The following is a 10,081-nucleotide window of genomic DNA, read 5'->3' as shown; positions in this document are numbered from 1 at the left end:
TTTTATTGATCTTTGCTATTGTTTTCTTTGTTTCTTTTTCATTTATTTCCGCTCTGATCTTTATGATTTCTTTCCTTCTGCTAACTTTGGGTTTTGTTTGTTATTCTTTCTCTAGTTTCTTTAGGTGTAAGGTTAGGTTGTTTATTTGAGATTTTTCTTGTTTCTTTAGGTAGGCTTGTATAGCTATAAACTTCCCTCTTAGAGCTGCTTTTGCTGCATCCCATAGGTTTTGGGTCATCGTGTTTTCATTGTCATTTGTCTCTAGGTATTTTTTGATTTCCTCTTTGATTTCTTCAGTGATCTCTTGGTTATTTAGTAACGTATTGTTTAGCCTCCACGTGTTTGTGTTTTTTACGTTTTTTTCCGTGTAATTCATTTCTAATCTCATAGCGTTGTGGTCAGAAAAGATGCTTGATATGATTTCAATTTTCTTAAATTTACTGAGGCTTGATTTGTGACCCAAGATATGATCTATCCTGGAGCATGTTCCGTGCGCACTTGAGAAGAACGTGTAATCTGCTGTTTTTGGATGGAATGTCCTATAAATATCAATTAAATCTATCTGGTCTATTGTGTCATTTAAAGCTTCTGTTTCCTTATTTATTTTCATTTTGGATGATCTGTCCATTGGTGTAAGTGGGGTGTTAAAGTCCCCCACTATTATTGTGTTACTGTCAATTTCCTCTTTTATAGCTGTTAGCAGTTGCCTTATGTATTGAGGTGCTCCTATGTTGGGTGCGTATATACTTATAATTGTTATATCTTCTTCTTGGATTGATCCCTTGATCGTTATGTAGTGTCCTTCCTTGTCTCTTGTAACATTCTTTATTTTAAAGTCTATTTTATCTGATATGAGTATAGCTACTCCAGCTTTCTTTTGATTTCCATTTGCATGGAATATCTTTTTCCATCTCCTCACTTTCAGTCTGTATGTGTCCCTAGGTCTAAAGTGGGTCTCTTGTAGACAGCATATATATGGGTCTTGTTTTTGTATCCATTCAGCAAGCCTGTGTCTTTTGGTTGGAGCATTTAATCCATTCACGTTTAAGGTAATTATCAATGTGTATGTTCCTATGACCATTTTCTTAATTGTTTTGGGTTTGTTTTTGTAGGTCCTTTTCTTCTCTCATGTTTCCCACTTAGAGAAGTTCCTTTAGCATTTGTTGTAGAGCTGGTTTGGTGGTGCTGAATTCTCTTAGCTTTTGCTCGTCTGTAAAGCTTTTGATTTCTCCATCAAATCTAAATGAGATCCTTGCCAGGTAGAGTAATCTTGGTTGAAGGTTCTTCCCTTTCATCACTTTAAGTATATCATGCCACTCCCTTCTGGCTTGCAGAGTTTCTGCTGAGAAATCAGCTGTTAACCTTATGGGAGTTCCCTTGTATGTTATTTGTCATTTTTCCCTTGCTGCTTTCAATAATTTTTCTTTGTCTTTAATTTTTGCCACTTTGATTACTATGTGTCTCGGCGTGTTTCTCCTTGGGTTTATCCTGTATGGGACTCTCTGCACTTCCTGGACTTGGGTGGCTATTTCCTTTCCCATGTTAGGGAAGTTTTCGACTATAATTTCTTCAAATATTTTCTCTAGTCCTTTCTCTCTCTCTTCTCCTTCTGGGACCCCTATAATGCAAACATTGTTGCATTTAATGTTGTCCCAGAGGTCTCTTAGGCTGTCTTCATTTCTTTTCATTCTTTTTTCTTTAGTCTGTTCCACAGCAGTGAATTCCACCATTCTGTCTTCCAAGTCACTTATCCGTTCTTCTGCCTCAGTTATTCTGCTATTGATTCCTGTAGTGCAGTTTTCACTTCAGTTATTGTATTGGTCATCTCTGTTGTTTGTTCTTTAATTCTTCTAGGTCTTTGTTAATCATTTCTTGCATCTTCTCAATCTTTACCTCCATTCTTATTCCGAGGTCCTGGATCATCTTCACTATCATTATTCTGAATTCTTTTTCTGGAAGGTTGCCTATCTCCACTTCATTTAATTGTTTTTCTGGGATTTTTTCTTGTTCCTTCATCTGGTAAATAGCCCTCTGCCTTTTCATCTTGTCTATCTTTCTGTAACTGTGGTTTTTGGTCTACAGGCTGCAGGATTGTAGTTTTTCTTGCTTCTGCTGTCTGCCCTCTGGTGGTTGAGGCTATCTAAGAGGCTTGACAGGAGGCTCTGGTGGTGGGTAGAGCTGACTGTTGCTGTGGCGTCAGAGCTCTGTAAACTTTAATCCACTTGACTGTTGATGGGTGGGGCTGGGTTCCCTCCCTGTTGGTTGTTTTGCCTGAGGCAACCCAACACTGGAGCCTACCTGGGCTCTTTGGTGGGGCTAATGGCAGACTCTGGGAGGGTTCACGCCAAGGAATACTCCCCAGAACCTCCGCTGCTAGTGTCCTTGTCCCCACGGTGAAACAGAGCCAGCCCCCCCTCTGCAGGAGACCCTCCAACACCGGCAGGTAGGTCTCGTTCAGTCTCCCCCAGTGTCACTGCTCCTTCCCCCGGGTCCCGATGCACACACTATTCTGTGTGCACCCTCCAAGAGTGGGGTCTCTGTTTCCCCCAGTCCTGTCAAAGTCCTGCAATCAATTCCCACTAGGCTTCAAAGTCTGATTCTCTATGAATTCCTCCTCCCGTTGCCAGACCCCCAGGTTGGGAAGCCTGATGTGGGGCTCAGAACCTTCACTCCAGTGGGTGGACTTCTGTGGTATAAGTGTTCGCCAGTCTGTGAGTCACCCACCCAGCAGTTATGGGATTTGATTTTACTCTGATTGTGCCCCTCCTACCGTCTCACTGTGGCTTTTCCTCTGTCCTTGGACATGGGGTGTCCTCCTTGGTGAAGTCCAGTGTCTTCCTGTTGATGATTATCCAGCAGCCAGTGTGATTCTGGTGCTTTCGCAAGAGAGAGTGAGAGCACGTCCTTCTACTCCGCCATCTTGGTTAATCCTCGAGATCTTGTTGATCTTTTAAAGAGCTGGTTTGGTTCCAGAAGCTCATGGCTTAAATCCCTATTTAAGACCTTATTAATACTGCTAGCTATATTACTTACATCCTGTTTATTTTTATAAGATTATTGTTTCTTGTATTACCCAGTGTGTAACCAGGTCTCTGACAAAATTAATGATGGCCAAACGCCTTGACGCAATTGATCACATATATAGTCCTAAATAAAATTAATAGTAGTAGTGCAACTCTAGATATGGGAAGAAGCAACAAAGGAAAACATGTCCTGGATCATAACAGACTACTAAAAGAGGTGATCCAGAGAATTTTTAGGTTATCAATGGGGTCTTATCCAGATATAGTGCATGAATGGCCTATCAATGAAATCCTTGCCTTACCTAAGAATGAGCCTTCCTAATGCCGTGGGACAAATTGGTCATGAAATGCTTCCCAAACCTTGGTCAGATTTATAACCAAAAGGGGAGAATCTGTGAACAAAAAAGAACAAAGTGTGTCACTCATCATCCATTTATACAGAGGGTTAAATTGCAACCCAGTGCAGTCGCCCACCAACAGTGCACCCTGCAGGGAATGCAGGATGGAAAACAGGATGAGGCATTCTGTGCTTTGAATAAATGGGCCCCTAGATAGTTAAGAATCTAGGAAGAATTTTGATGATCCCAGATTCTGGCATCTTCCCATACACAGAAAAGCACTAAAACCATTAACTTGAGATATCTGTTCTTTGTGATTAACAGTAATCGTTTACCAAGATGTATGCTTGACTACATGTATTTCTTAGCCAAAAAATTCATATATATATATATATATATATATACTGGGTTCTCCCCTACCTCTTCAGAGCAGTACCTCAGAACTATCTTGAGAGTCTGTTTCCCAGGCTATAGTCCTCAGTAATTCCCTGAATAAAACTGAAACTCACAACTCTTATGTTGTGTGTTTTTCTGTCAGTTGATACCTCAAATTATAATTTATGCACTAGCCTAGAAGCGGGATTCATTTGCAGCTTGTAATTGAATAAGGCTTTAAAAGGAATTGGATGCCAGGATAATAGGCATTTAAAAAGTATAGTTATAAAGATACTGTTACTTGAACATGTCCAAAGCATGGAGTACATTTTGACACTGCATTGACATTTCAAATGTTCAGTTAACTTTGAAAACTTTTTCCCCTAAGACTATACAGGATCTCTCTTTTTGGCTTGTGCTTATTTTCATTAATCTAATACTTATGTATGTGGACACTTACAGCTGAATGATGATCACGCCTAATTAGATCACCTTGTTTGAAATAAGACCTTAATATTTAGACTAATAGCAAAGACATGTGGGGTCTCAAGCTGTTAATGCTAAAATACCTGAAGTACTGAACATCTTGTTTTGTAATGTTTTTATTCGTGTGTAGACTGTCCTACTTTTAAAATGAGTGCCAATCCATCTGTCAGTTTGTGCTAAAAGTCTATAATATGTCATACCCAATGATCCAGCAATTAAAATATGTAATTCTAGTTGTATACAGACGGTCTCTGACTTACGATGCTTCAACTTCCAATTTTTTGACTTTGCGATCATGTGAAAGCAATACACATTCAGTGGAAACTGTACTTAGAATTTTAGATTTTGATCTTTTCCTGGGCTAGTGATACACGTTCATACTCTTTTGTATTGCTGGGCAGTGGGAGAGAACCTCAGCTTCCAGTCAGCCACGTGATCACAAGGATAAACAGGCAATACATTTACAATCATTCTGTTCCCATACAAACATTCTGTTTCTCACTTTCAGTACAGTATTCAATAAATTACATGAGATATTCAACACTCTATTATAAAATAGGTTTTGTGTTAGATAATTTTTCCCAACTGTAGGCTAACATAAGTGTTCTGAGCGTGTTTAAGGTAGGCTAGGCTAAGCTATGATGTTAGGTAAGTTACATGTATTTAATACATTTTCAACTTAAGATATTTTCAACTTAAAATGGATTTGTGAAGATGTAATCCCATTGTAAGTTGAGGAAGATCTGTATTCTCAAGAAAATAAGATCAAATAATTGTTTAAATATGACTGTACAAAAATGTTTATCATAGCATTATTTATAATTTAAAAATTTTTAGAATCAATCTAAATACATTATGGTATATCCATAATATAGAATTCTATATAGGCGTTAAAATTGTGATATGGAGCTGTATTTCTTAATATGAAATAAACTTACAATGTATTGTTGAATGGGGTAAGCAGGTTACAGGAATATATGGGTAGCATTCATTTTTACAAGAAATTAGGACTCAGCACTAGTTGTCTCCACTTTCAGTCTCCACTTACTCACCTCCCATTCACTCCATTTTCTAAATCAAATATTTCAATTCACCAACTATTTACATATGAATAAATATGAAAAGGATTTAATACATAGACTGAGTAGCAAACACAAACCTAGCTATTTAAAGAGAGGGCATTATTGCCATTGTTAAAATGCATTCCCTCTGAAGCGAATAGAGTCTGGTTTATACTTTGTTAAAAGAAATTGAGGCCTATTTAAGAGTTTATTTGAGGAAAAATTGACTGGAATTAGGCAGTGCCTAACGAGAACATTAGGAGCACTCCACCAAAACGGGCTTGTGAAGAAATTTTTATAGACAAAATACAGAAGCAAAGTAAGGAAATTATTGATTGGCTATAGCTTAAAACCTAGTTGGCTGCTTGTGATTGGTTGTCCTTAGTGTTTTGATTTTGTAACCTTGAGGCATTTACAGGCTTATATTTTGATTTGCTGATGTAGGCACCATGACATTAGAGCCACCTCAGTCTAATGGCCTCCCTGCTTATTAATTTAAGAGCTTCAAAAGAGGTCCAAGGTAAGTCCTGAGAAACACTGTTCATGTGGCAGTCTCTGGACTGGATACCAAACCTCCCAAAACAAAACTAGGACCTCAGCAGCAACTTACACTAACCATATGGTGTCCCCCATCCTATTTATTGCTTCTGTCAAAAGAAAATTCAGAGAGCTTAACTTGCTGTGAATATTTTATTGAACAAGAAACAAACTGTTCCAGAAAAGGAGACTTCCAAACTGAAGGTGGTAAAGAAGCTCAGCTCTCAGTAGTTACAGCTAAGTTTATAAAGCATGAATAAGTAGATTGTTTTCCACTGTGTTCTGGAAAATTATGGTATTCCTTATTTGCTTAAGTTTACATGTCTGTAACTGACTTTCCAGGAAGCTGTAAGGTCGTGCTCTAAGGCCGTGAAGAACCTTCAGTTTTGTTTAGGATTAGAGTTAGTATTTTGGGGAAATCAGGACACACAGTTGGTTATGATGATCACCAAATATTATATGTTGATGAGACAAGCCTTTTCAGAGTTCAAAACCGTCAAGAATTTGTGCAAAGAAAAACAGACTCTCAAAGTGGCCAATAAAGAGTTAAACATAGATTAGCTCCTTTATTAAGAGGCAATCTATACATCATAATTTATATGAAAAAAAAGAAGGCAAGCACTCTTCAAAATACTCTCAATGCTTTTTTACAAACAACATTTAATTCTCAATGTTTCTAATGTTTAAATGATAATGTACTAAATAAATAATAGCTTGACTATTTTTTTCATTTCCCCATATATTTATAACCAACAGTAAGAGAGTTTGTAACGTTTTGGCAAAAAATTTTAAGGTCATAGAACAATCACAATTTTCTGATTAATTATTAAAATGGCTTTGTATGGTTTCAGCTTACACAATCATTTTTAGTCCTGTGCTACTGTGCAAAGTGAGGACTGATTATACTTGAGAACATTTTTGTCAAACCCCCATATTTGAATAACAGTTTGCTGGATATAAAATTTTCTGGATTCTAAATTTTCTTCCTTTAATAATTTGAAAGCCCTATTCCATTGTCTTATTGCATCCATGATTACTGTTGAAAAATCTATTCACAATCTGATATTTGTTCCTTTGTATTTGATCTGTTCTCCTCTGTAAACTTTTAACATTTTTCTTTGCCTTTCATATTTTAAATATTACTAAAATGTGTCTAATTGTGGGTTTTTAACCTCTCCTCTTTGACATTTCTTTTCATCTTTTTATGATATCAGAGTTTTATCTTTTATTTTTTCAATATTTTCTCTTCTGTTGTGTTTTCCCCTCTCTCTTTCTGGAACTCCTATTTCTATCCTCCATATCTCTCAGATTTTCTTTTATATTGTCCTTTCCCACTTCTTTCTGGGAAAATTCCTCAATCTGGTCCTTCTCATTACTAATTTTTTTCCTTGACTTTATTCTGCTATTTCACCTATTCTTCATATCTAATATTTCTCCTTTATTCTTGTTTTACATTTTCCTGTTCTTGTTTCATATTATTAACATCTCTAATCTCTTTTAGTATGTTTAGTATATATAAGCCATCCAGTCTATGACATTTTGTTACAGCAGCCCAAATGGACTAAGACACAAGGATTATCCTGGATTATCCAGGTAAGCCCTAAATGTAATTACAAGGGTCCTTAATAAGGGGGAGGAAGAAAGGTTAAAGGAGGATGAAAGTGATGGGATGATGGAGGAAGGGGAAGAAAAGTTGATGTGGTGTGGGGCTATAAGCCAAGAACATGGGCAGCCTCTAGAATCCGTCTGGAAAAGATAAACAAGTGGATTCTTCCCTGAAGCCTCCAGAAGGAACCAACTCGGCTGACATCTTGATTTTAGTCCATAAGACTTAATTCAGACTTCTGGCCTTCAGAATTATAAGATGATACTTTTGTGTTTTAAGTTTGTGGTAATTTGTTACAACAGCAATAGGAAACTAATACAGCACTCAAAACATTGGTTGGAGAATTGAATGAATTTAAAGTAGCATCACATTTATATATATAACCAAATATGATACCTCTGAGCCATCTCTCCCCAAAGCAGAACCTTAGTCCCAATCGAAGTGTCCCCTAATTATTTTGGAAATTAAGTTACCAACAGGAGATGTTATATATGCCCACATTACTGCAAAGTGATGATGAGGGAGATGGTGCAGACCTGACCTAACTACAGTTTGTTCCATTTCTGACTCTAATCAGAGTGTCCCAAAACCAGCTCAGTGGGTAAGATGAGACACACATCATCCTATTCCTTTTAGTTTTCCTTCATCTCTTTTCACCCTGCCCCAAACCAAACTGAACTCTATTCTCCTCTAGTTAAAGAATAAAAGCCCCAGTATTTCAATGGATGCAAACACACATCAGTGGGAAATTGCAGTGATGTCATTGCCAGCATCAAAGAGCCAAAAGTGTCTTGTTTTACACACACACACACACACACACACACACAGAATAAGAGAGATGGAGAGAAGGAAATACATAAAGATATTAATAATTGTGTAATCTGACAGGTTTTGATTTTTACTTGATTATATTTGTGATTTTTCACAATGAGCATGAGTTCTTTGTAAAATAACTAAACTTTAAGACAGAAAATAGAGCAATTAGGTATAATCTATTTTTAAAATGACTCTGAAGTTGTTGACAAGAGCTTGACAAAAATATGAGAGGAATATAGATTCCATTCGCTGCAGCAGAGGCTTAATATGATCAGGGTGATGGAAGTTAGTTACCAACACAAATCAAGAAACCAAAATTGTTGCTGAGAGGCATGGACATAAGAGTCCCCAATAAAAAGAGCAGCATAGTGACTGTAATATGTCTCAGTCCTCAAACTCTGATATGCTTCTGATTCCTATTTCTGAATTTTTGACCCAGCATCTTCAGCTTCCCTGAGAGGGCAAAACAACTCTTCTTAGTTAGGTAAGTGACTTTTCAACTCTGGGAAGATTTATAAAGTATAGAGAAAATACATTAAGTGCATAGTATTACTACTTTCATTTAATTCAGGAAAATCTGAGTATGTTTACAATGTTTAAGAAAACCTGGCAGTTAGTCTTATAATTTTAAGTTGAAAGATGTGGAAGAATTTGACTCAATGCGGAAAATACATTGAAGGGGTTACAAGATTTTGAGAGGTATTCTCTATAGGAATGTATTCAGTGTTCAAAAGTTGTTTAAATGCTTAGTAAGGTTTTGCTTATGAAAGTGCTGAGTTTACTGTCAGGTATTCAAAACATGTTAAAAAATCAAATATATTTAAATGTACAAATGTAATTGAAATTATTTTTTAAGAACCTGCTTATTTGCGTATATAACTATTAGATTTATAAATAGAAAAACATTTATAAATTATAGTTAGGTTTAAAAAAAGTAGGTTTCAAAATTTTCAACATTAATAAAACTAACAAAACATTGTAAATCATCAACTATACTTCAATAAAGAGTTGTTTGTTAAAAAAATTAAAAATAAAAATTTCAACATTAATATATTGACTTAATTTTCAATACATGTAACTGTAGGTAATTCTTTCTAAGCAGAAAACCCATCCCCTCCAAAATTAAAACTAAATAAACAACTCATTATCATAACTAAATACTTACAGCAACCATAAAAGAAAACAATCTCAGGTTTTAAAAATGTGATGATATGTATATCATATTTAAATATGAAATGTAAAAAAATGTATGCCAATCAAATAAAGGCTTAATTTGACATCCCCCTAGAAACTTGAAAAAGTTATCACTTGTGAACTCTAGGTCTAAAATAAATTAGATTGAACCTACAAGAACATTAGGCAGTAAAAATAAGCACAATTTAAAATCAGACTTGCAGCAAAAATACCAAATTGTGTTTCTTTAAGCAACTATTGCGTGCAGATATCAAAAATCAACTGCAGTCCCCACCTGATCAAGGCTACCTCAAATGGTAATACACACGGGTAGTATCCAGACCTACTTATAAAGGATTCCTTCATTTGTTTATTCACTCACTCATTTCAAAAATATCTATTATCAGTAACTGGTGTGTGAGAAGATAGCTCCATGCCCACGCGGAACTCATTTTCCAGAGAGGCAATCCTGCCTGGGCAGAAGCTATTGGCAGATGCCAGGTTATGAATGGCCTTAAATGTCATGCAAATGACTCTTTGGCCAGGTGGAGTGTTTTAAGCTGGAGAAAAACCTGATTTGGTTTATGTTTTTAGAAAACTCACCGGGTAGCCCTTTGGGAGGTGTGTTTAGAAGCCAAAGACTAAAGAGCCTGAGATTGAATAGGA

This window comes from Balaenoptera musculus, chromosome 6 (genome assembly GCF_009873245.2).
Source record: "Balaenoptera musculus isolate JJ_BM4_2016_0621 chromosome 6, mBalMus1.pri.v3, whole genome shotgun sequence".
Lineage (NCBI taxonomy): Eukaryota > Metazoa > Chordata > Mammalia > Artiodactyla > Balaenopteridae > Balaenoptera > Balaenoptera musculus.
This window is presented reverse-complemented; position numbering follows the sequence as displayed.